Source organism: Gorilla gorilla, chromosome 2 (assembly GCF_029281585.2).
Source record: "Gorilla gorilla gorilla isolate KB3781 chromosome 2, NHGRI_mGorGor1-v2.1_pri, whole genome shotgun sequence".
NCBI lineage: Eukaryota > Metazoa > Chordata > Mammalia > Primates > Hominidae > Gorilla > Gorilla gorilla.
This window is the reverse complement of record NC_086017.1, coordinates 109,368,398-109,394,167: the sequence shown is the minus strand read 5'-3', so window position 1 is coordinate 109,394,167 and position 25,770 is coordinate 109,368,398. Positions and strand designations below refer to the sequence as shown.

The 25,770-nt window shown below is 36.8% G+C and overlaps 1 protein-coding gene across 1 annotated transcript in view; it reads left to right on the top strand.

Annotated features, from left to right (window-relative positions):
• Positions 1-9,755: 9,755 nt before the first annotated feature.
• Positions 9,756-25,770, top strand: part of CLDND1 (claudin domain containing 1) — a 49,499-nt gene continuing 33,484 nt past the window's right edge. Inside the window, exon 1 of the mRNA XM_063703953.1 lies at positions 9,756-9,779. The gene's annotated coding sequence lies outside the window, so the exon portion shown is untranslated. The remainder of the gene's footprint in view (positions 9,780-25,770) is intronic.

The window sequence follows — 25,770 nt, the reverse complement described above, 5'->3', positions numbered from 1 at the left end:
TAAGACAAGTGGCTGTAACACAAAAAAACTTTATAGACAGAGATTCAAATATAAATCTGAATTGTTCACCCTTTTACTTTATAACCAGGCACCAGAGGACCCGTGAATGCATAATGATCATTTCTGAAATCTTTGGTAGTATTCCCATACAACCTGAGCCCGTATTTCAGACCAGTCATAGCTGTGTGATTTAGGGGACATCACACAGACTCTACTCTTAACTCCTCTGTAAAAGAGAATGAGTAATGTGTACTTCCAAAAATTACTGTGGGAAGTCAATAAAATAACATATGGGAAAGAGTTTTACAAGCTGTTAAGTGTTATGTGGACATTAGGTATTCAGGAAATCAGTTAAAGCCACACTGAAGACATTAAAACAATCAGATATTTGATACATAGAAAGCTGGGCAAATGACTGTTCAGCACTTTAAAGGTAGGAAGAAGAGGAGACTAGATCAGTCAGAGAGAAAGAGTTTAGTCATTTTCATATCATGATTCTTCCCTTCCCAGTGGAAAGTATATATGAGCATGTATGTTTATGTAATATAGATAGATGTGGCAGTAAATTGCCTTTCACTTTCTCTAGTCAAAATCAAAAATAATAATTTTTAAGCTAGGAAAATTCAGTAATTTGATGAGGGAATTTGGCTGGAAAAGTGAAAAACAATTCAAGGATAGGTATTTATAAATATATCAGAATATTATATATGTATTTTTGTATGCACATGTGTTTTATTTAGGAAGGAAATAACATGTTAACTTTTGCGTATTTTAATTTTTTATTCAGCATTGACTTCCCACCTGTTGTTTAACTTTTTCGTTCTTTTTTTTTTTTTTTTTTTTCCGTTGTGGTCAAGCGCATATTGAAGACCACCTTAGCTTAGCTGAGAACGTTGTACTTGTGAAGCATTTGAATGTGGGCCACATCAAAGGTGAACAAAATAATTCATTTCCTGGCCCTGCTCAAGTATCCTCACCCTGAGAGTCTGCCCCTGTGGGCCACAACACTGCCACCCATAACAGTCACACCTCTCTTTAAACCCAGGTATATTTGGTATCTGTAACTCTCACCTGACTCTCACATAAAATTATTTATCTCTTTGTAAACTTAAATTTACATTTATATGCTCTATCTCTCTTCACACCAGGTAGTGCTAATACCCAACACTGACGGTGCCAGACAGTGTTCTAACATTACTTAAGTTAACTTAGTCAATATCTGAAATAACCCCGAGGAAGTTATTCTCATTGCATGCATGAGAAAATTGAGGTGTGGAGGGTTGAAGTTTTTGCTCACCCCCACAGAGCCAAGTGCTGAGCAAAAGGTAGTCTGGGCTGGGTGTCGTGGCTCACACCTGCAATCCCAACACTTTGGGAGGCCAAGGCAGGCAGATCACTTGCGACCAGGAGTTTGAGACCAGCCTGGCCAACATGGTGAAACCCTGTTTAGTCTCTGCTAAAAATACAAAAGTTAGCCAGGTGTGGTGGCATGTGCCTGTAATCCCAGCTACTTGGGAGGCTGAGGCACGAGAATCACTTGAGCCTGGGAGGTGGAGGTTGCAGTGAGCTGAGATCACACAACTGCACTGCAGCCCGGGCGACAGAGAGGGACCCTGCCACAAAAAAAAAAAAAAAAAAAAAAAATAGTCTGGCCTCTGACATCACTCTGAACCAGAATTATGAAAGCTCAATAGGAATCAATACCTTGTCTCACAGTTTAGGTGCCTCCAGCCCCTAACCATTATTTGCATTCAAGAAAGGAACTGTAAATGTCTTATGGTTGTTACTCTTTGAAAACAAATCCTATAGTTATGGAAACAAACAAATAAAAAATGCTAGAGAACTCGTATTCTCCTAATACCATCTTTGATTAAGCTTTTACTGAGTTCAGAATTAAGGAATGTTAATGATATGAAAGCTTTTACAGCACTGATTTTTTTCAAAGTACCAACCTGTGGTTTGGTGACACAACTATAGAAACATGGATAGAAACTCCCTATTATGCAACAAACCACTTCCTGCATCTGTTTATTCATTTATTTACAGTGTTTTAGCTAAACTCTTATCCACTTGTAGGGTCATATACTTGCAACTGTATCACTATATGTAGCATAAATATCACAAACTGCTGAAGAACATGGACTTGGTAGCTAGATTTTGAGGTTAGAATTCAATGTAATTCTGTATAAATAATACATACCTCAATAGGATAGTAGAAAAGATGACCTATGTTAACAAATGTAAAGCAATTAAAACAGTGCCAATCACATATTAAGTGCTTTATACATGTTTACTATTACTATTAAAACTCCAAAATTTCAGGAAATATACTTAGTTCAGCCTTCTGTAATCAGAAGTTTTGACTCAATTTAAACTGAGAGATAACAAAGTGAATGCCAGGCACGGTGGCTCACACCTGTAATCCCAGCACCTTGGGAGGCCGAGGCAGATGGATCATCTGAGGTCAGGAGTTTGAGACCAGCCTGGCCAACATGGTGAAACCCCATCTCTGCTAAAAATACAAAAATTAGCTGCGCTTGGTGGCACATGCCTGTCCCAGCTACTCAGGAGGCTGAGGCAAGAGAATCACTTGAACCTGGGAGGCGGAAGTTGCAGTGAGCAAAGATCGTGCCACTGCACTCCAGACTGGGCAACAGAGCAAGACTCCATCTCAAGAAAAAAAAAAGAAAGAAAGAAAAGAAGGAGAGAAAGAAAGAAAAGAAGGAAAGAAAGAAAAGAAAGAAGAAAGAAAATAAAGGAAAGAAAGAAAGAAAGAAAAAGAAAGAAAGAAAGAAAGAAAGAGAGAAGGAAAGAAAGAAGGGAAAAGAAAAGAAAGAAAGAAAAGTGAAGCCTCTTCTCAGAGAACATCAGATCTTAGTTTTGGAAGGAAATCCAGTTGTATGCTGCTCACACTTCTAATATACCTAACAGGTAATAATAGTGATTCTGCTTGAACATTTCCAGTGATGGAGAACTTAACTACCCCTCAGAAAATTTCATTTTATAATTGGATAATTTAGTTATGAATAAACTTATATTTTATATTGAACAGAAATCAACTTTTCTGTAAATTCCACCTACTGGTTCCAGTGGTTAAATAGCAAAGCAGTGGTTTTTAAACTGTCTTGTGCAGAAATGTTTCAGAAGTTCTTAAAATGTTTGATCAAAATTTCATTTTTTTAAAGACATTTTTGAATCATTTGTTAAAACTGAAAAATTTAAAGGATGTGTAATATCCTTGGGAAGATTGCCTAACTTCTCCAATTCTCATCTTTTTCATCTACAAAATGAGTATAATTAGTAGATGAAAAATAAGTCTTCAATAAATGTTAACTGCATCTGTATAATTCTTATATTATTTGCATTTTGATACAAGCTATTAGAAGGCTTCCTTTAAAGCTCTATGACTCAGAGGTTTTGTGGTTTCTCGCTGCAGACAATTCTCAGCTATCCTTTTCCTGAACTCCGTGGAGGATTTCTTTTGAGGGTTCAAACCCCCAACTTGGCCTTTTAATCAACTGAGCACGGGCTGACCTGGGTCTCCATCACTTCAAGGTAATCCATCAAGAGTGCTCACTCAACTCCCAGCCGCTACTGTTCCTGAAAATCTTCTAAGACAGGTGTTCAGATGCCCTGGCCTTGCTATAATAGTAGTGGATGCTTTGGAAATCCACTGGAGCTGAGTTTTGCTAACACCAAGGTGCTGAGAAGTTTTCCACTGTGGTGTGATCCTGTGTAACTGCTGCCGACTGCATACCCTGCCATCCCTGCAGATTCTCAGCTTCCTGATTCTCTGATGGACCCTATGGCTTCAGAATAGGGAGAAATATGCCACAATAGAATTCTACTTTTGAGATAATTACCATCTTGTTAATCCAGCTTTGCAAAGGCTGAAGACTAGAGATTGGGTAGCTCTCAGTTCTCTATTCAGAAAACCAACGTATGTTTCTCCTGCCTACATACTCAGCTCCTCTGAGCAGGAGATAGTCAGGGAGAAGTCTGTCTGAGCTTGGCTCAAATGATATTCCCCTTTGGCTATGTGTCCTGTAGAGCTCTGTGGAGCATAATTTTGCTAGTTTTAAATATTATAAATGTAATATACTTTCATTGTAACTTTTTTTTCAAACATTACTAGTGTAAGTATACGGCATAAAATAAAAAGTTACATATCCCTACCACTATCTCACCCCCAGGTTTCACCACCCACTGATAGATCTCCTTATAAATCTTTGAGGAAATTTCTCACTCTTATGCATATAACTATGCATAAATGTCTATTTTTATAAAAATATTGAGGGAGTCTTATAATAAATATATAAATATGTGCTTTATATACTTTAGTGTATTTTGGGCATTTTTTCATAGCAACACATTTAGGCTGCTTCCTTCTTTTTAATAAACACCTTATAATTTTATATTACATATTAAATATATCTTAAAAGCTCTATAACATTTAATTAATATATTAAATGCTCTATAACATTTAATTAAGTTTAAAAATACATTTACCCAGTACTTTATCAATGGATATTAAGATACTTTTCCTTTCTTTGCTTTTTTTCGTCCTTCCAAACTGTGGCAGCCAGTCTCAAAAGATGGCCCCCAATGAGCATTATCTCCTTGTGTATTCCCTTCCCTCATTGAATTAGTCTGTCCTGTGTAACAAGAAGACGTTGTGCAAATGGCAACATATGACTTCCACGACTAGGTTATAAAAAGCATAGTGGCTTCTGCCTTGTACTTTCTTGAATTACTCATTCTGGGAGATGCCAGTTAACTTATCATGAAGATCCTCCAACAGTTATATTGGGAGGCAAGGGGTGAGGAGCTTGGCCCTCTTGCAACTTGTCAGCCCACAAGTCAAACTGGAATTGGATCTTCCAGCCCCAGTCAGACTTCGAGATGACTGCAGTCTCTGTCAACACATTGACTACAACCCCATGAAACAGCCACTCAACTAAATTGCTCTCCAATAACTGAGACACAGAAACTCTATGAGATAATGATGTCTATTATGACTTTAAACTTTTAAGTTTTGGGGTAATTTTTAAGCACAGGAGTAGATAACTAATAGACAAACAATGTCACAATGATCATCCACGTCTACTTATTTTTGTGAGAATACAAAAAGTCTGTAAAACAAATTCTTAGGAATAGAATTGAAAATAGTTGAAAAGAGTGTGAATTTTAAATTTCACTTAATAATATGCAATTTAATTTAACAGTGTCCCACAGTGAATGAGTGGGCTTCCCCATACCTACCCTCAACATTGAAGCTCACACTATAATTTTGCCATTTTATAACTTTTAAAAAAGTTTTTTTTTTTCCAACTTGGACTTAGTTATGCAGGAGGTTGAGCATTTATAAAATATTCATTGACAATTTATATTTATATTTCTGTTAACTGCCAATTTATATCTTTACTTGCTTGATATTGAATTGATCTTTTTGCTATTAGATCTTTTTGTATAATAAGAAAATTAGCCCTTTTTTATAAGTATGCATGTTTTTCCCCATTTTGAAATTTTTATTGTAACATAGTTTATACATGTTTTTAGGGCAGAAAATGTTTACTTTTTGTAGTAAAATGTATCTTTTATTTTTTCATCAATTTTTATTTTAAGTTCTGGGGCACATGTGCAGGATATACAGGTTTGTTACATAGGTAAATGCGTGCCATGGTGGTTTGCTGCACAGATCAACCTATCACCTAAGTGTTAAGCCCAACATCTATTAGTTATTATTCCTGATGCTCTCCCTCCCCCTGCCCCCACGACACACCCCAACATGTGTTGTTCCCCACCGTGTGTCCATGTGTCCTCATCATTTGGCTCCCACTTATAAGTAACAACATGCAGTGCCTGGTTTTCTGTTCCTGCATTAGTTTGCTGAGGATAACAGCTTCCAGCTCCATCCATGGCCCTGCAAATGATATGATCTAGTTCCTTTTTATGGCTGCATAGCATTCTATGGTGTATATGTATCACATTTTCTTTATCCAGTCTATCATTGATGGGCATTTGGGTTAATTCCATGTCTTTGCTATTGGGAATACTGCTGCAATAAACACATGCATGCATGTATCTTTAAAATAGAATGATTTATTTTCCTTGGGTATATACCCAGTAGTGGGATTCCTGGGTCAAATGGTATTTCTGCTTCTAGATGTTTGAGGAATTGCCACACTGTCTTCCACATGGTTGAAATAATTTACATTCCCACTGACAGTGTAAAAGTGTTCCTTTTTCTCAGCAACCTCACCAGCATCAGTTGTTTCTTGACTTTTTAGTAATCACTATTCTGACTTGCATGAAATTGTGTCTTATTATGGTTTTGATTTGCATTTCTCTAATGATAGGTGATATTGAGCTTTTATTCATATGTTTGTTGGCTGCATGAATGTCTTCTTTTGAGAAGTGTCTATTCGTGTCCTTTGCCCACCTTTAAAAGGAGTTGTTTGTTTTTTTCTTATAAATTTGTTTAAGTTCCTTGTTGACTCTGGATATTAGACCTTTGCCCATCAGATAGATTGCAAAAATTTTCTCCCATTCTGTAGGTTGTCTGTTCACTCTAATGATAATTTCTTTTGCTGTGCAGAAGCTCTTTAGTTCAATTAGATCCCATTTGTCAATTTTTGCTTTTGTTGCAATTGCTTTTGGTGTTTTCATCATGAAATCTTTGCCTGTGCTTATGTCCTGAATGGTATTGCCTAGATTTTCTTCTAAGGTTTTTATCGTTTTGGGTTTTACATTTGAGTCTTTAATCCGTCTTGAGTTTTAGTTTTGTAGAAGGTACAAGGAAGGGATCCAGTTTCAATTTTCTGCATATGGCTAGCCAGTTCTCCCAGCACCATTTATTAAATAGAGACCCTTTTCCCATTGCTTGTTTTTGTCAGGTTTGTCGACGATCAGATGGTTGTAGGTGTGCAGTCTTATTTCTGAGTTCTCTATTCTGTTCCATTGGTCTATGTGTTTGTATAAAATGTATCTTTTAGAAAAAGATTTTAGATTTTATAAAGCTTTCCCTACCACACTGGGAATTGTTCAAAGGAAAACTCCCATATTATCTTCTGAGTTAATAAGATACGAGTTTTTTCCTACCAGTAGCAATGACTACAAAATTGGCTCTCAAAACAACAACAAAAAGCTCTGAATTGTAGTATTTGCCAATTTCCAAAGTGTAAATACTCCCATCATGTCCAATTTCAAGCTGCCCATGTGACTTCGCTGAACACAGAGTTAGGAAAAGATGTGCACAGTTGGCTCTTGCCAGCTGATATATGCCAACTCTAGCACATCACTGCACCAGAAATGTATTTTGACATAAGGGTTGAGAGAGATCCAGCTTCTTATTTTGTTCTTTTTTTCTTTTTTTCCAAACAGCTGAAGTGAATGCTGAAGTACATATAGGACTATAAATCTGATTAAAATAGCTATGCTTTTATTCTAACACAAATTTATGTCAATTATGTTCTTACTAATATGTGATGTATATATATGTAAGCTTTGACTTCAAGGTAGGGTTTTTGAACACATGTACACAAGGAGGGGAACAACACACACTGGGGCCTGTCAGAGCCGGGGGAGGGAGAGCATCAGGATAAATAACTAACGCAGGCTGGGCTTAATACCTAGGTGATGGGTTGATAGATGCAGCAAACCACTGTGGCACACGTTTACCTGTGTAACAAACCTGCACATCCTGCACGTGTATCCCAGAACTTAAAATAAAATTAAATTAAATTTAAAAAAATGTTTGCAAACCACTGAGCTGAGTCTTTATCAAGACGTGAGGATGGGTGGGGAAGAGAAAGATGTGTCTCTAATTCACTTACAAAGTTGCAGTTTCTCCTCAGATCTTCAATTCTCCCACCCACATAACCCCACATATTTTAAGTACTAAATGCCCTCATCTTCTGTATTTCTGTTTGTTCAAATTTTCATTTTTTTCCTACCGTTAAAAACTCATCTCAGAGTAAAAAAATGAGTGGTTGTGGGGAGTAGGGGGGATTAATAGGTGGCACACAAAGGATTTTTAGGGCAGTGAAACTACTCTATACGATACTGTAATGGTGGATATATGTCATTACGCATTTGTCCCAACCCATAGAATATACAACACCAGGGGTGAGCCCTAATGTAAACTAACAACTTTGGGTTATTGCAATGTGTCACAAAAAAACCTCATCTCATATCCTTTGTCATATTAAGGTGCAAATAATTGATGAAAAATTCAAGTGCTACAAGGAAGCTGTGTAGCTGACAGGCTAAAGCTCCAGTTCAGCTTGCAAGTGGGTGTGAGAGTCTACGGCAGCTCACAACCTTCCCATGAATCATAAGAGGATGGGAGTGGAGATGAGAGGTGAGAGGCAAAACTGAAAGAGGAGAGGATTTGATTTGAAGGCACAAGATTTGGGTTCTGGTGGTGGCTCTATCACTTCCTGGATGAGTGATCTTGAGAATTCCCTGAAACTCATTTTTCTCACCTGAGTAACAAGCTTAAGAATAGCACATTCTATCTGTGCTTTAATGAGGATAAATTGAGATAATATATGAGGACATGCTTCACTAATTGTAGTTATACAAAAATGCTGGTTATTGGTCACAAAAAAGGCAGATGTGCTTTTGAAACATTCAGACTACAGATTGACAATGGGGCCAGTCTGCCTGGATTCCATCATTTTTACTCTCCTTTTCTATTAACTCCATGTGTCCACTTTCTCATCCTAAAATTGGAATAAAAATATTTACTTTCCTGGTTGTTTAAAGGATTGAAATAGAAATGCATGTAAAGTAGAAAAGTATCTGTCTCTCCCCGTCTCTACTCCAGTAAGTGATCAAGCAAAGTTGTTGCAATTTCCTTCCAAAATCCACAGGCAATGACATTAATCTGTGTTATGCTCAATCAAAAGGCATGCCCCAGTGACCCAGAAAAGAAGAAACCTGTGACATTCCCATTATTTCCCACAGGGCACTGATCACTTTCTACTTCTCCTAGCTCACCGTGTCCATCACTCATTCCTCAACCCTTTGGGTGGGCATGAGGCATTTGCCCCTACCAGTCTATTAAAATTGCAACTAAATTTACCTTAGAGGAAGTAAATTATAAAGAGCTCTTTGGACTGTTAAAAGTGAAGTGATGTATTTAGAAAGCGAGAGAATTTAAAAATACAGAACCATGATCAATTCTGTTTTAACTTGCAGTATATAGTTGAGAGCATGGTGTACAGGTGGGAACTGGAAAACCTGATTATTTGTTACAGTTGTTATATTTCTGAAAAAGGTGTTTATTCTTGTTTTCTTCACATCTGTTTCCAGTTGCCACTTGTCTTCTTGGGTGGAAATAACTTCTTTTCTATGAACTGGCAGAGTTTCTCTGGGTGTGGGGAGGTTCTGAACCTTGCGTGTGAGTGCTCTCCTTAGTTCAGTAATGAGATCAGTCACCAAGTCACCCCTTTGCTCTCTGGTGATGGCTGCCACCTCTTGTTTTCATGAGAAATGATAAAGCAAATGAGTCAGTGCCTAGGACCCTTCAAGAATGGCACGCGATGCTCAGCTAACCTCAAACCTTAGCTCTAGCTAAGGAGGTTTCAAAAAAAAGCCTTTGAGAAACTCTCCTTCCAGAAATACAGGCATGCATCTGGCTTCCTTCTCTTTTTCTCTATTGGCTTTTTATTTGACTTTCTGGATTTCATTTAACTTTTTAAAAACACTGAAGTATGATTTTTAATTTGAATAAAAAAGCAGTGATGTAGTAACCTGTGATCTTCCCCTTTAAGGTAAGATTCTGCAAAATTTTATGAAAAGACAATGTAGTTTTGCATAGTAGATGAGGGCGGAAATGTTTACTCTCCTAATTACCAGTTACCTCCTGGTCAACAAGTACAATCTGAGATCTTTTTGCTTACGTAGCACTGTCAATTTCTTTTTTTTACCTGAGATAATCTTTTGTTTCGATAACTGTTTTCATAACCCATGCCGTGTTTTTTCCTCTGTTGTTTTTCTTTTTCTTTTTCTTTTTTTTTTTTTTTTTTTTTTTTCGGACGGAGTTTCTCTTTTGTTGCCCGGGCTGGAGTGCAATGGCGCCATCTCGGCTCACCGCAACCTCCGCCTCCTGGGTTCAAGCGATTCCCCTGCCTCAGCCTCCTGAGTATCTGGGGTTACAGGCATGTGCCGCCATGCCCTGCTAATTTTGTATTTTTAGTAGAGACGGGGTTTCTCCATGTTTGTCAGGCTGATCTCAAACTCTCGACCTTAGGTGATCCGCCCGCTTCAGCCTCCCAAAGTGCTGGGATTACAGGCGTGAGTCACCACGCCTGGCCCCGTTTTTCTATTTTTTAAACTACAATAATTCTCTTTGTTTTAAATATTTGTAAAGATATGTACAATAAAACTATTCTTAAATCATAGGAGAAAACAAAATATGGAGCAATAGAGCAATTCTAAATGAAATGCAAGCCTAAACTACTTTTTTAACAAGCTTTGTAAATAATCACTTGTTTACAAAGGAGGTGGTGATTCATGTGAGAGGAGTAGAAAGAAAGATTTTGGTCCCTTTGAAATTTTATTATTGTTCTTCTAAGTACATCGTCTAGAAAGAAAGCAAACCAATAGCATTTTGGAATTGTTTAGTCACTAATTGTATTCCATGAGCATTCTTTCTGGTTCACTGGAATTCAGTGTATAAGTCTGGGGACAAAGTGAAGCTCTGAAGTTATGAGCTTTGGACAGCAGGATGGTGAATTAAGGTGGTGGAAAAGGAAACTTTGATATTGGAGAAACTGGTGTAGCTCAGAACACAGAACAGAAAAAGCCAACTATTTGGCCAAAGTATCCATCTTTTAAAGAGATACAGTTTTAATCAAGTGAACAGGTAGGACTTCAGTCTGGGTGTTTATTTTTGTCTATTTATACAAATTCTTTGTCACTCAGATCAAAGAGTTTACATTAGGTGGTATTATGTTTCTATATTTTCTTAAATCAATATACACAATGAATTGTTATTAGATTATAAGACATGCCAAACTGGATCAGATTTACAATTCATCCACCCAAATCCTACCTGTTTTAGACCAATCCAGGGATATTATGTATGGCGACCTGGTAGTTACTCTCCAGGCAATTTTTAAAGTCTAGGATGAGCCTATATACAATGCCTAAAACAGTATCTGGCAAGTGTTTGGCTTGGTAATGGTTAATGTTTGTTGAACAAATGAGTGAAAGATAAAAATCTACCATCATGCAATTATCTATATTCTCTTGAAGCTAATCTTTTGTGTTATGTATCGTGTATGACAAGTCTTTTGTTCTAAGTGTATTACGTTGTCTTTTTTCCCTTTTTTCTTTCCTTTCGTTAAAGTGTATTTACATTGTCTTATAAATTACTTATCTCAAGCATCAAGAGAGTTCTTTTCCAACTTTAGTGTTACAGAATTTGATTTGATTAGTCTTAAAGCATTAGACAAGGAGGGAATGGCGTACCCCCTCATTTGATGTGCTCCCCACCCCAGTTGAACCCCAGTCTTACTTGGAAGTGGAAGGATTCTGGCTCAGGTTGTAAACAGTAAACCATAAGAAGACAAACTGTTTTGCGGAGTATTTTTAGTAAGTAGCCTGGCCTACCTAAAGGATAAATGTTAATTAGTTATGATTTCTTCTTAACATATGGAATGTTACAAGATTAACAGGAGCAGATAAGAAAGAGAAGCATAATTGATTAGTAATGCTGGTAAAAGGTTAATTACAGGGAATGATCTATTTCTATGAGGTAATGATTTATTACATAGATCCTAACAAAGCTTTTATAGTATATATTAATAGCACTTTGAAAGGCCTGAAGGGACTAAAAGAGGAAGGACACAGAAGCTACTTCCTTTGGCCAACAGAGAATTTGTTGACAGAGAAACTCACTACCATATTTTACAATTTCCAGGAACTGGAAACAGTTGATTAGCCACATCTGTTGTGAGTATGGGTGTGAAGTGAGGAAGTACTTTGCCGTATATTCGCTAGTCCAGTACTTTGCCATATATTTCCTAAACCTTGCAGGAATTTGGCTTATTCTTTTGGGTAAAAATGCAATTAAGAGAAAAGATCTAACTGAAGTTTTTAAATGAAGAAATATACTGGGTAGAGCAGGACACACGAGAAGGTCCTCAGATGAAACAACTCTATGCTAAGGCTATGAAAGTTTGACTCCAGTGGCCTTCTGAAACAATGCTGGGAATTTAAGATAGGGCTCTAGAGCTTACTTCCTTCCAGTTTAAATCTAGGAATTTGGTCCATGAGTTAATTTTATTCACACTGAACGTATCCAAAGAAAAATAAGTTTTTCCTATATTTCATTAGAAAGAATAACAAGTAGCAAACTTTCAGAACGTTTTTTCCCCCAGTACCTTAATCTCAGGTAGAGGAGCATATTTAAGGAGTCATTTTAGATTAAGATTGTACTCACACCTAACCCACATCAGAAAGTCAGTGTTGTTTTGCATGTGCATTGCCGGAAGAATTTTCTGCCTCTGGCTTCTCCTCAGTGAGGATACACTTTCAACGAACTGTAAGCATTAAGAGAATTGCTTTGGAAAGTACTTCAACTAGCAAGAACTGGGATGACTTCAAAATGTCTTTTACTGGCTTCACGGGTACTTATTTTGGCACTTTCCCTTTGGGGCTGCTTCAAGTTGGAAGCCTTCTCTAGAGAAATGTGGAGAGGGCAGCACACTGTCTTCTTTCAAGGGCTTAGAACAGCTCTTTCTTCTTCTTTTTGGACATAGATAAAAGTTTTGTTGTTACAAACCCCAAGCTACCGCACTATCCCTTGTGATCCCCTTTGGAAAGCACCCTTTGATTAATTTTGGCAAGCTGTCTGTTTCCTCCTGGGATCCTGATACATCACCTAATACCACAAAAGAATATGAGGCACTTTTAGTGTAATCTAAGAGTTTTGTACAATTAGAGAGAGAGAGCGAGAGAGAGAGAGAGATTCCATTTCCATTAATGGATTACCTGACGAGATAGGCTTTGGACTCAAACTTGGTGAAACTCACCCAATAGTTTCATAGACAGTTATTTGGATAAACATAGAAATTGTCCCTTCTCTTCTTAAAGCTTGAAACTTACATTTGTTTTATCTGTGTTTCTTTCTGAGGATAGGACCCCTAGCCCTCTCAAAAAGTAGAAAGAACTGAAACTCACCAGATCGTAGCATCCAGACACTGAGACTCAGGGCCCCTCATTCATCATGATTGCACCCTTATCCCTCCCAGGTTCCTGTTTTTCCATACATAGTTACACTTCTTTCCTGCTATATAAAGTCCTAATTTTAGTCAGTCAGGGAGATGAATATGAGACTGACCTCCCATCTCCTAGGCTATAGCACTTGATTAAAGTCTTCTTCCTTGGCAATAACCATTATCTCAGTGATTGACTTTCTGTGCTGTGAGCAGCAGGACCTAGACCAAACCCCTGGTGTTTCAGTAACACTGGCAGAGCATGGACTATGGAAAGTGGCCCAGGTACAGTGAGAGACGCCAAGGTCTCTGCTTGCCCAGTGAGATCCACTGCCTGGGAATGGCTTGGTCTGCTGTAGTTACATATCTTACTTCTCTATTTCCAAGTAGGATCATTTAATTCTGCCACATTTTCCTTAGGAAGCTACCACGAAAACTTTCTACCTTCGTCAGTGTCACTCTCCTTTCAGTGAAGGTTCTTTTAATTCTTAGAATTAACCTAAGGTATAAGACTATTGCAGCATCCATGTCCTACTCCCTGATGAATTTAGAATCAAAGTCATCTGTTTTTCAGGTTGGAGGGGTCATTTGAAACTATGTAGTTCAACTTCCTCCTTTCACACCTAAGAAACTGAGGTCTTTGTAGCCGGATGAGGAAGCCTCTCACCTAAACTTCATAGTTAGAGGTTATTATAGGTCCCAGATCCCATGAAAGCCATACTCCTGTTTTACCCAGTCTAATCTTTCTATTCAGGGACCTTGGACTTGACACGTGGCACTACTTAGATAAGAAGCCTGAGGAGCAAAGGCCTCTGTGGAGGAGTTTTGTAGAATGAGATGGGAGATTAGAAGAATACAATAAAGGGAAATGTTTTTAACTCCTGCAGGAATTTTTTCTGCAGGTTTGGTTTGAGGACTGTGGTTTCACCAGGAATCTTACAATAATCCAGTCCCCTAAAAATCCTGCCATTATTTTGTTATAGGGAGGATATTTTCGGCAAATAGGAGTAGAGGTCATGCATGAGACAGCCAGTCTAGGAAGGCAGTTCAGCTCTCCTTCAGGTTTGCTTTAGTCATGCTATATTAAAAGTTGTGAGAATTTTCCCAGAAAAGAAAGCTATATAACAGAATGTTAAAATTGAAATTTCAACAAGGCATAAAGATAAAATAAATGCAAAAATCTCAAGTAAGTTGTTGCTAAGTCACTATATGCAGATGGTACAAGCATAATATCTGGGAATGGATTCCAAACTCTTGGATCCCGTCAGAGAATAAAGAGAGGGTTTTTGTGAGCTTTCCTTAAAAGTGACTAGTAGCTGTGCTATGGGGCCTCAGCTTTTTCCACTTGGGAAAGTTACTGTCTCCTACGCCAAGCCCAGCAAGCTGGGAGGGGCTTCCGTGGGACTACTCTTCAAGAGCTTAAGTGTGTTTGCAGTATGCCAGAGCACTCTAGACAAGTTGATTCTCTCCTGAAAAGTCTAAATGCAAAAGTTGGTTCATTAGGACTTCGATGGTCAGGCCAGGAATTCGCTGTTGCGTGGGGACAAAGATGCTTTGGCAATGTTGCATGGGGGCAAAGATGATCAGGCCAGGAATCCACTTTGCATGGGGGCAAAGATGCTTCATTGTTGCCTGTGAACCAAGGGTTGGTGATGGGGGGTAGTAACTGGTGTATAGTCCCTCTGCTGGTGGACCAGAGGCTAAAGGGGGGTGGGAATCCTGGGGAATGAGGAGTATCACTTAAGTATTGAGAGTTGATGTTGGAGATGTCTCCTATGATGGGATGTTCAAAGAACCCTTAAAATTGGCTCAACTGCATAACCTTCGCTATCTGCCATGCCCAAAGAACAGGAAGTTGCTCAACAAACCAAATCCCCCTACCTTTCCTCTCTGCCTCACCTAAGGTTATCAGAAAAAATATAAGGCTCTCAGTTAGATTTGAATTTCAGATGGACAAATAATCTTTGGGACATACTTATACTAAAAAATCATTTAATATTCATTTAAATTCAAATTTAACTAGGCATCTTGTATTTCTATTGACTAAATCTGGTAACCTTACCCCCACTCCACCTTTCTTTGAGCAGCTGGTGAGTAGGTGAATAGTGAGAGGAAGGAAAGAACGAAATTGACACTGTGTTTTATGCTTCAAAGCTCTTCCCAAAGAGTAAGAAGAAAAGTCAATGGACCTGCCACATTCTTCAGGCAAGGGCAGAAGAAGAGTGCCATAATGAATAAATTTTAAAAGGTTAGAATGGGAATAATAAATAAAAATTATGTTTTGCGTATACCACAAATCTTTGTTAAATAATACAGGTCTGTCTGTCTAACTCTGTTTATTGAGCTGTTCCTCTCCAGGACCATAATTATTAATTTCTCTTGGAATTAGTACTTTTCAGAACATATTTAGGGAAATTTTACCTTATCATATAACTAAAGGATTGTATTAGAGAATCTTGGCAAAGTTTTGGTGGGGAACTAGTTTATAAGGTAAGTCCTTTAGGATTTCAAGTAAAAGAAAATTCAACTCAAACAGGCTTAAATAACAAAAGAAGTGTATAGGTTCAGTTATTTGGAAGGCTCAGGTGTAGGCTGGTTAATCTAGAAGCTCAGTCATACCAACAAGGACTCCAATTTTATGTTTTGTTTTGTTTCATTTTGCTTAGTTTTGACTTTGTCTTTTCTTTTTACAGTCAACCATGTAAACTTTATTCTAAGTCTGGCTCTCTTGTTTAATAGGGTGGCTTCAATAGGGCACAGAGAAAGAGAGAGCAATGCTGTCTTGGCATTCCAAACAGCCTGGTTGGTTGGTCACATGCCCACCTTATAGTGAAGTCTATCAAGGCTTTGCCAGGAGGCTAAGAGTGGGTTCAACTTTTACAAAAACACATGAGCTGCATGGGAAAGACCAGATAGATGACTGCCTAGGCATAAGAGTAGGGAGGCCTGAATTATTTTGAGAAAAATGAAAGCATGAGAATGGATGCTGGGTCAACTGGCAAGTTTCCACCACTGTTGATTATTTAAATTTCTGCCATTGACTGCATGCAGGGGAGATACCAAAAACTATTTATCTGTCTGCATGTTTATGCAATCAACCAATCTGAAAGGACCTGGCTGTCAGTGGAGAAGCCTGGCTCCCAAGGGTCTGTTGTTTGCAAGGTGTTAACTCCTTAGTTGCTATATTGAAGTGTCCGAAAGCTACTAGGGAAGGTGACAGAAGACCATGATAGAGTGGGGCACTCAGAGGACACAGGGCAGTGGCAATTTACCAACTGAAGCAGAAATATATCAATATATTTTAACAACCTTTATACTTGTACCCATGTGTGCCAGCTGAATTTTTTTTAAAAACCACAATGTGATTTTGCTTCTGAATAGACTCTCCATTTCTCTTAGTTTTCTCATTTTGAAAATGAGTGGATTGGATTAGATGATTTTAAGAATTCCTCTGAAAACAATGTTTGTGTTGTAGTCTATAACAATTTATATAAATGACCCTTTAATTCTATCATGTACATTGTGATATGTTTCAAATAGAATATCGTAAGCAGTTGTTACAAATTTTAAAATGCAGAGAACCAAATTTCCATTTGAAATTTGGCACGTTAAATTTAACTGAATTTAAATTTAACTGGATCTGCACGCTGAAATTTTCAAATAGATTGTTTTTAAGACCATGAGGGATTTCTTGTTGTTTCTTATTTTCTGTGTTTTGCACGTAAAATGTGAGAAAAAGACAACCAACTTAACACCTTAAAAACCACTAATGTTGTTTTGACCTTAACGAGAACTCAGGAGGCACAAAAACAGAATTGGCTAAAGGAAAATTAGAGTTAAGATGGAAGCCATTCATTCGCCTAAGGATGGTTCAGTGGCTGAAGTCATTCATTTCTGGCAGCTGCCGTTGGCCAGGTTACCCAAGGATGGAGAGAGAGGAAGGGAGTAGTAGACACAGGTCGTTCCCACTTCCCCACCCCCACAGGTTCAAATGCCCTCACAGATATGGGTTTTTCTCCAGGGTTTCACCTGCTACTATAACACTTCCTGAGAAGTCTACCCAATCTCTTAGGTTTTTACCTGGCTTGTTATCTTAGATACAAAAACCTCAGAGGACAAATTTTTTTACTAAAATAAATGGGAAATCAGCAACAATGATGATGCTGTTTCCTACCTCCCACCCCTTTCTTTGTCCTCCTTTACCCATCTCGCCCAAATCAGTTGATCATCCCAGAGGACAGGGTTGCAGGCACTAAAATTATAGGCAAGAGGAAAGAGTAATATAGATTATCTTTTTCTGCAGAGACGTGAGTGTTTGTAGTATTTTGAATTTTTGGTCTGTCCGATGGAGCATTTCAAACATTTGCAGATCTAGATTTGTAGATTTTTCTGAACAAGTTGCCAGAGCTATCAAAATTAAGAAAAGCTCTTGACCTTTGAAGAGAGAACTTCTTGTCTAAAGCTAGCATTTTCTTCTATCTTCAGAGCAAAACTAGTGGCTAAGTAGATCCGTAAGTCCCCCTCCTTCTCTTTATATATAATTTCTGATATAGTTGTATGTATATACACATCTACATTAATCAACTCAGATGAAAAACTTTACTAAGAGAAACTTCTAAGGGAAAAGAGCCACAGGTATAGGGATGAATGATCTTATCTTTCTAAATGTGTTTTCTGTTATAGCACTGGATATAGATAAAAATGCATTCATAATGCTCTTTACAAAAATAGTTCTGAAATATAATTTATAAAATCTGTTGCCCAGAGGCTAAAATAAATTTATTAGTCACAGATGAGTACTGTGGTTCTAATAGGTCTGCACATGTGGGTAAGTATATATCATGCCTAATGTATGTTATATATAGTTTATATATATTCCTCCAACAACAGCTTGATAAACATTGTCTCCACAATTAAATTATCTTTAAATCAAAATTCATTTTTGAATATTTATAGATCTGTCTCAGTGCATACAGGGCCAAAAAAGAATATAAAATAAAAACAAACATTACTTGTAAGACCGACATAAGTCGCCTCACTTACTGAGTTTTCAATAATCCCAAGTTAAATAATGTTATTTTCATTTTACAGATAAGAAAACTGAAGGAGAAAAATGTTAATAACTTGTCGAAGGTCTCACAGACTTTGCTAGTGGTAGGCTGTTATGGTTTCAAACTCAGTTTTTCTAATTTTAAAGCCTTTATGTTTTCCACTCTATCACACTATCATATTATATATTTTTTTACTTTACCCTCCTTTTTTTTTCTTAGTAAGGGGAACTAGCTATGTTGCCCAGGCTGATCTTGAACTCCTAGCTCATGCAATCCTCCTGCTTTCAGCCTCCCTAGTAACTGGGACTACAGACACGCCACTGTACCCAGCTCATTATTATTATTGTTATCATTATCATTATTATTATTGAGATGGAGTTTCGCTCTTGTCGCCCAGGCTGGAATGCAATGGTGTGATCTTGGCTCACTGCAACCTCTGCCTCCCGGTTTCAAGCGATTCTCCTGCCTCAGCCTCCCTAGTAGCTGCGATTACAGGTGCCAGCCACCACACCTGGCTCATTTTTGTATTTTTTTTTTTTTTTAGTAGAGATGGGGTTTTGCCATGTTGGCCAGGCTGGTCTCGAACTCCTGACCTCAGGTGATCCGCCTGCCTCAGCCTCCCAAAGTGCTGGGATTACAGGTGTGAGCCACCGTGGCCGGCCCCAGCTCATTATTTTTAAGGCATTCCTCATTGTAATTTTCCAGGGAAATAGGAAAAAAAGTTTGGAAATAGTGGAAAAGTCAATAACTTTAAACTAGTGTTTATTTAAAAAATAAACACTAGTAATAGTAATGACATTAGTCGTATTTATAGTATTAAAAATTACTACCTATACAGCCTAAGAAGTCATTGAGGACTATTTTATAAAGCCAGTTAACCAAGAGACACATTAGGGGCACATTTTTACAATTCTCTACTTTGCTTAATATATGACTTTAGTAGCATGAAAATGTACAAAACACTTATCATTCCGTTGTATAGTATGCTATGCCTTTGTCATACTTGAAAGCATTTCTCAAAAAGATGTTTGAACCTTCAGAAAATTTATATTCTCTCAGAAAAAAAAATTGTTCTATATATGTTAGCTCAGGTTTGCACAGAAGACCCCAAAATGGGATTAGGCAAGAATTGGGGAAGGGAGCTAGAAGAGATGGGAGAACCCTCAGACTGAGGTCTGATTTGCATGGGGAGAAAAAAGGAAAGGGAGGAGAACTGGGTACCCAGATTGTTTTTCATGGGTTGTTTTGTGAATTCAATTGAGATAATACATGTGAATGATTTAACAGTTCCCGGGTGCTAAATAAATACTCCACAAACATAGGTTTTGTTTTTAATTTCAATTTTTAGAAATCATTGCAATGAGAATTATAGATACTTGGTGCAAGTCATCTGCCCTGTGCATTTTTCTTGTAACAAAGCTGTACCGTTATAATGGAAAATTGGTGTCAGACTAGTGGTTCTCCTTCCTTGACTGCTTAGTGAGCAATCTTCAGACATCCTTGAAGCTAGAAAACTTTCTAGGTAAACCCGAGGTTTACCTGCGAAAGCACTCAGAGTCAACATTTTCCTCTTATGTCTGCTTAAATAAAAATTTTATTCTAGAAATATTTTACTTTAAAAATCTTTGTAGTTTTATAAAATATCATGCTCTTTGCAAATATTTTAGAATAGAACATTTGGAAAAAACAGTAAAACTGAAAGTATTATTCTGTCCAACCAATTCTAATTTACACTTAATTTAAAAGTTGAAATATTTTAAAATAAAATAGAAGTTGTGTCTACATAAACAAATTAAATTGACCTTTGATTTAACAGACAAGTCAATTTAGTAAAAGTAAAATTGAAGCTTTGAATCAAAACAATGATTTGCTGTGTTTGATATGAGAACAAATATTATTTGATTGAGCTTTAATTTACATCATTTTTTCAGAACTTAAATTATATCAAAGTCATGGATGTTAAACTTAAAATTGGACATGACATTTAAAAAATTCTTATTTTGACTTTGAAGGAAAAGGCAAAACTTGTACCTATTATTGTAATATAATAAATATACAAAATAAATATTATATTTATATTTTATATAATAGATAAATATATAATAAAATAATATTTGTTTTATGTGATGCATGACATTTATTTCAGCATCCTTTATTTTAACATTTTAAAAAAGTACATACTCATTATAGAACATGTAAAATATTCAGAAAAATAAGAAGAAAAACAAATTAAGGATAAAAATAAATTTGCCCTTGGTTCTACTACCTAGAACAGCCATTGTTAGCATTTTAATATATTTCCTAAATAAAGTAAGCTGGGATAATTACTCCTTAATGTTAAAAATAAGTGTTAGGATTAATACTCTGGTATCATGTTCTTTTATTCAAAATTATGTTTAATTTTTCTCTTTGGTTGTGGGTCAATGATTATTAACTCATTATTTTACCTCATAACATCCTTAACTTCTCTTAAAAGTGATACACAGAAAATGTTGTTTCTTACTTAAAGAAACTTTAAATCAAGTTTCTGTGTTTGGGGCAGTTTATAATATACTACATAGAGAAACCCTTGTCTCTTAAAACTACAATTGGGAGTTGCTATTAAAACGAGGAAATTATTAACACAAATGTGCCTTCCAAAAGTGTAATTGAAGTTCCAGAAAGACAAGGGCATTGTCTACCAAATTTCTTCTGCACGTGGCCCAAGGCAACTCATTGTCTTAACAAGTAACATTTAATAAAGAAGATGGTAAAAGTTTAAATTCCTAATGTCAGTTTAGGTTCCATATGTCACAGGCACAAAATCTAGAGCGTGAGATTTGGGATTACATTTACTTTTCTTTCTTTGTCGCCATAGATATATAAGAAATCTGTGACCAGAAAAATTTTAAGGGATAGAGAAAATGAGATAATAGAATTTAGTACATATCTACCATTTTTTTGGTTTTAATTTTTTTGAGATGGGCTGTTGCTCTGCTGCCGAGGCTGGAGTGCAGTGACACAATCTTGGCTAATGGCAGCCTTCGCCTCCCAGGTTCAAGCCATATCTACTCTTTCTAAAAAACGTTTTCTGGTGAAGGACACTGTCGTAGGTGTCATAGCATTTGTGCTTTAGTGTGGACTTGGGTGTTACATTGAGCAAAATAGATAACTGTCCATTTCCTATGTGCAACATACTTTTGAATCAATTACAGGCTTCAAGTGGCCATCAGTAGGATAGAAAATGGCATTTGTGATAGATCACAATTAAGAGATTATATAACAGAAAAGAAAACATGTTACAGTTTTTAGAAAAAGTTATATTTTTAATAAAATGGACTTCCTCTTCCCTCAAGAAGCATCTTTTTTTAGTATTAATTGTGAATAGGCAAAGGATTTGTTTATTTGAGATATTTGCTTTGGAAAAAATAAGAAAAATAATTTGAGTGAAAATTATTGCAATTAGGCAAAGGTAGTGGGGAGAGAGAGAAAGAGAAAATCTGGGAATCAGGAAAGAATACAGTGAAGTGGAAAGGCCATGAGCTTTGCGATTATGTAGGTCTGAGCTTAACTGAAATTGGGGTTTCATTTCTGGTTCATTACATTAATAATTATGTGAAATGATTCCTCTGAGGGCTATTTTCTTCATCTATAAAATGGGAATGTTTCCTCGACTATCATTTATTAAACTCTTAGTATGTACCAGGTAATTTGCTGAATTCCTTACATTTTCATCTTAATTAATTAGAGGTACTACTGTTTTCTAAAGCAAGTATAATTGTTCCTATTTTATAGAGATAAATCAGGCTCAGGAAAGTTATGAAACTTGCTCATCTTCCATAGCTAATAAATGGCAAATTCAGTTCTGTCAGTGTTCTTTAACCACAATGCTATCTTACCCTCCCAATGGTAACAGTTAAGTCATAACAAAAATTATGAATCGATGATTTAAACATTTTATATCATGATAGTTGAGATAACTCTGTTCTTTTTAGGAAGTGCCAGCAAGGGAAAATTAGTCAGAATAGCATTTTGACATCTGTCTTATTTCATTTTCTGCTGCTGTAACAGAATATCACAGATTAGGTAATTTATAAACCAAAGAAGTTTGTTTGGCTCATGGTTCTGGAAGCTGGGAAATCCAAGAGCATGGTGCTGGTATCTGCTGAGGGTCATCCCATGATGGAAGAGCAGGAGGTGGAAGGGCAAAAGAAAGGGAAACAGACAGCCAAAGTCCCATGATAACTAACCTATTCCCATAATAATGGCATTAATTCATTCATAGGGTGGAGCCCCCACCCAATCACCTCCTAAAGGTCCCACCTCTCAACACTGTCACAGTGGCAATTAAATTTCAACATGAGTTTTGGCAGGGACACTTAAACCACAGCACTTCATCCCTGTTGCCCCAAAATTCATCTTATTCTTATGTGCAAAATACATTCATTCCATCTTGATAGCCCTCAAAGTCTTAACTCATTCTGGCATCAACTCAAAAGTCTCATCTAAATCAGACACTCAACCTACAATTTATCTTGAGGCTAATACTCTCCAGCTGTGAGCCTGTGAAATCAAAACAAGTAATCTACTTCCACAATACAATGGTGAGATAGGCATAGAATAGACATTTCCATTCCAAAAGAGAGAAGCAGGAAAGAAGGGGTAACTGGTCCCAGGCAAGTCCAAAACCCTGCAGGGAAAGCAACATTAAGTCTCAAATTTAGAGAATAGTCTCCTTTGGCTCCATGTCCTGCATCCGGGGTACACTGAGGTGGGAGTTGGGCTCCCAAGGCCTCTGACAGCCCTGTCCCTATGACTTTGCTGGGCTCAGTCCATGCTTTAGCTGTCCCAGGCTGGAGTTTCACACTGGTATCCTATAGTTCTGTAATCTTGGGGGTCACTCCACTTCCACAGCTCCACCAGGCATTACACTTTGAAACCTAAATGGAGGCAGTCATGCCTCACAGCTCTTGCATTCTTCATGCTTACAGACTAAATACCACACGGGCATTGCCAAAGCTTATGGCTTGTACCTTCTGGAGCAGTGGGGCTGAGCCAAAACACAGCAACAGCCTTTATAGAAGTTATCTTCTGATCAATTGTTTGACTTCATAATCCCACTCTCAGTCTCTCTCAAAAGTGCATAGTCATATAAGTTACTTATTATCTAACGCGGAATATAGGTTTGGAGTTTGTGGAAAGATTTATAATACCCTGGCAATAGCCGGTGGAACTCCCGACTATCACACAGTGACTAGAAATCACTATTTTTGGTCCAGTACTAGGCATATTGGACCTGAATTCAGAAAAGTTTTCCATTTAAATAGAAAATCAATGTTACACCAAGAAAGGGCTGAAGTAAAGGATATTGCGTCAGTTATTTCTCTACTCAAGTACAGGTGGAATGATCAAAAAAGTTAAAGGACAGTGGCAAGATTGTTCCTGATGACCTGTGACTGTAATAGACTCCCTGTGTCCCTCATAGTTACAGCATATCATAAACAAAAGACATTCAAGCAAAAATATGAATATAAAAATTTAATATTTAACATTTTAAATGTTTTTCATTTTTATTTTAATCAATGGTGAGATTTTTCTAGCATGTTCAGTTTAGTTCAACAATGACAAGCGCTTGATATGGAAGAAGCCAAGCATATGGCTACACAAAAATGAAGATGTGGCTTCTTCTCTTCCCCCACCCCCAGGGTGGAGGGAGCTCTCTTCCTACCTGGTGGACAGACATGGCACCAGATGAGTCACTATGCAGGATGCAATAGTTGCTGTGCTAAGAGACATTATGGGAAAATAAAGGTCCTGCCTGCATGCTGAAATGTTCATCACCATTTTCAAATTTTAAATGCATAGCAGTTCTAAAACTGTTGCTTTTAAGGAATTGGGTACTTGTAAAGGAAACAGAGGGTCATCCTAGAAAGAAACAGATGATTACTAGGGGAGGTCTCAAGGCCAATGTAGGGATTATACTCACAGATCAGAAACACAGTAATTGAAAAACTAGAGGACCTACAACTCAGAAATGATGTTTTATAATAAATTTAGCTACTATTTTTATCTTGTGTACTTCATTGAAAGCCTAAACTAAATTTTAGCTTTTTTTATTACTGCAAAATTAATGCATTTTTTTTGGAAAATACAAGTAATAATAAATATAAAAATCACTTGTAACTTCACAAAGTTAACATTTTGCTGTATAGGGTTCCAGTATTTTTGCATTCATATATGAATAAAATAGTCACAAATAATGTGGTCATCCTATAGATATAGTTTTGTAGTCTGCTTTTTTCACTTAATTTCATTGGATTTATTATTAAGGTCTTTCCACTTCAGTATATGGTACAGTATTTTTAAAGGCTGCATAGTATTCTGTTGTAAGAAAGTGCATGAATTTTAATTTACTCAGTCAATTTGGACATTTGGATTATTTTCACTTTCCTGCTTTTATGAGCAATGCTGCAATAAAAATACATGTGCATATGTCTTTTCACCTGGCCGTAATGATTTTTTAGGGCAAAATCTTAGAAGTGGAATTGCTTTTGATATAGGTTTCTAAATTTTTTCTACAAAGCTTAATCAATTTACACTCAATAAGCTTCCCTCACACCCGCAGACCCAATCCTGGTCAACCTTAGTATTTAATATTTCACTCTTTGTCAGTTTAATAGGTAAAACCATATTTTGTTTTTTTAATATTATGTATCATGCTAAATATAAATTTACAAACTTTTTGGCAGTATTCTTTTCTATGTTTGAATTATTATAGGAAAGACACATTGATTTGAAATCCTGAGGACTAAGTTATACAGTTCTGAATTGACTTTTACTCAATTCTTTACTGATTTTCCGATTTTTAAGCTATTTCTATTAACATACACAAGTCAGGTCTGAATTGCATAAACATCTTTTTTATTAGAAATAAGGTAGCCATTCTCATCTATCTTCAAGTGCTCTGAATCTGTATTTTTGCTTTAAACATGAAACCACAGGCCAAGTTTCGTTTCTCATTTACCACTTCTCCACCTGAGTTGTCAGTTTTGCTTTTGCTCTAACTCAAGGGCAAATGAAAGGGCATCTCATTAAATCACTGTGCTGGGCAAGGTTCATGTAAAGTTATCTACTTTGCTTTGCATACTTTTTTTAGTTTGTCATTTGGAAATAAATTTAAACCTAATACTGTTCAAGATGTGTTCTTGTGTTTAAAATAATGAGTCTATACGTTTAAAGTCTTAAAGATTTTTAAGACTCGAGAGTCTTAACATCTATAAAGACAATGATAGCATTTTCATTTGAGGATGCTAATGTGAACACTTTAAGGAAATGTAATAATGTTTAGGAAATAACCATATCAAAATGACAATTACATAAGTGACTTGTATATGGACTAAGTATGGGCTTCTCCTAAACATTGGAAAAGACCAAGGAAAGTTATTCGACTTGTAATTTTCATTGCATATACCAAGCTCTTCTTGGGTGTCACTATTTCATTCTTTGATTAA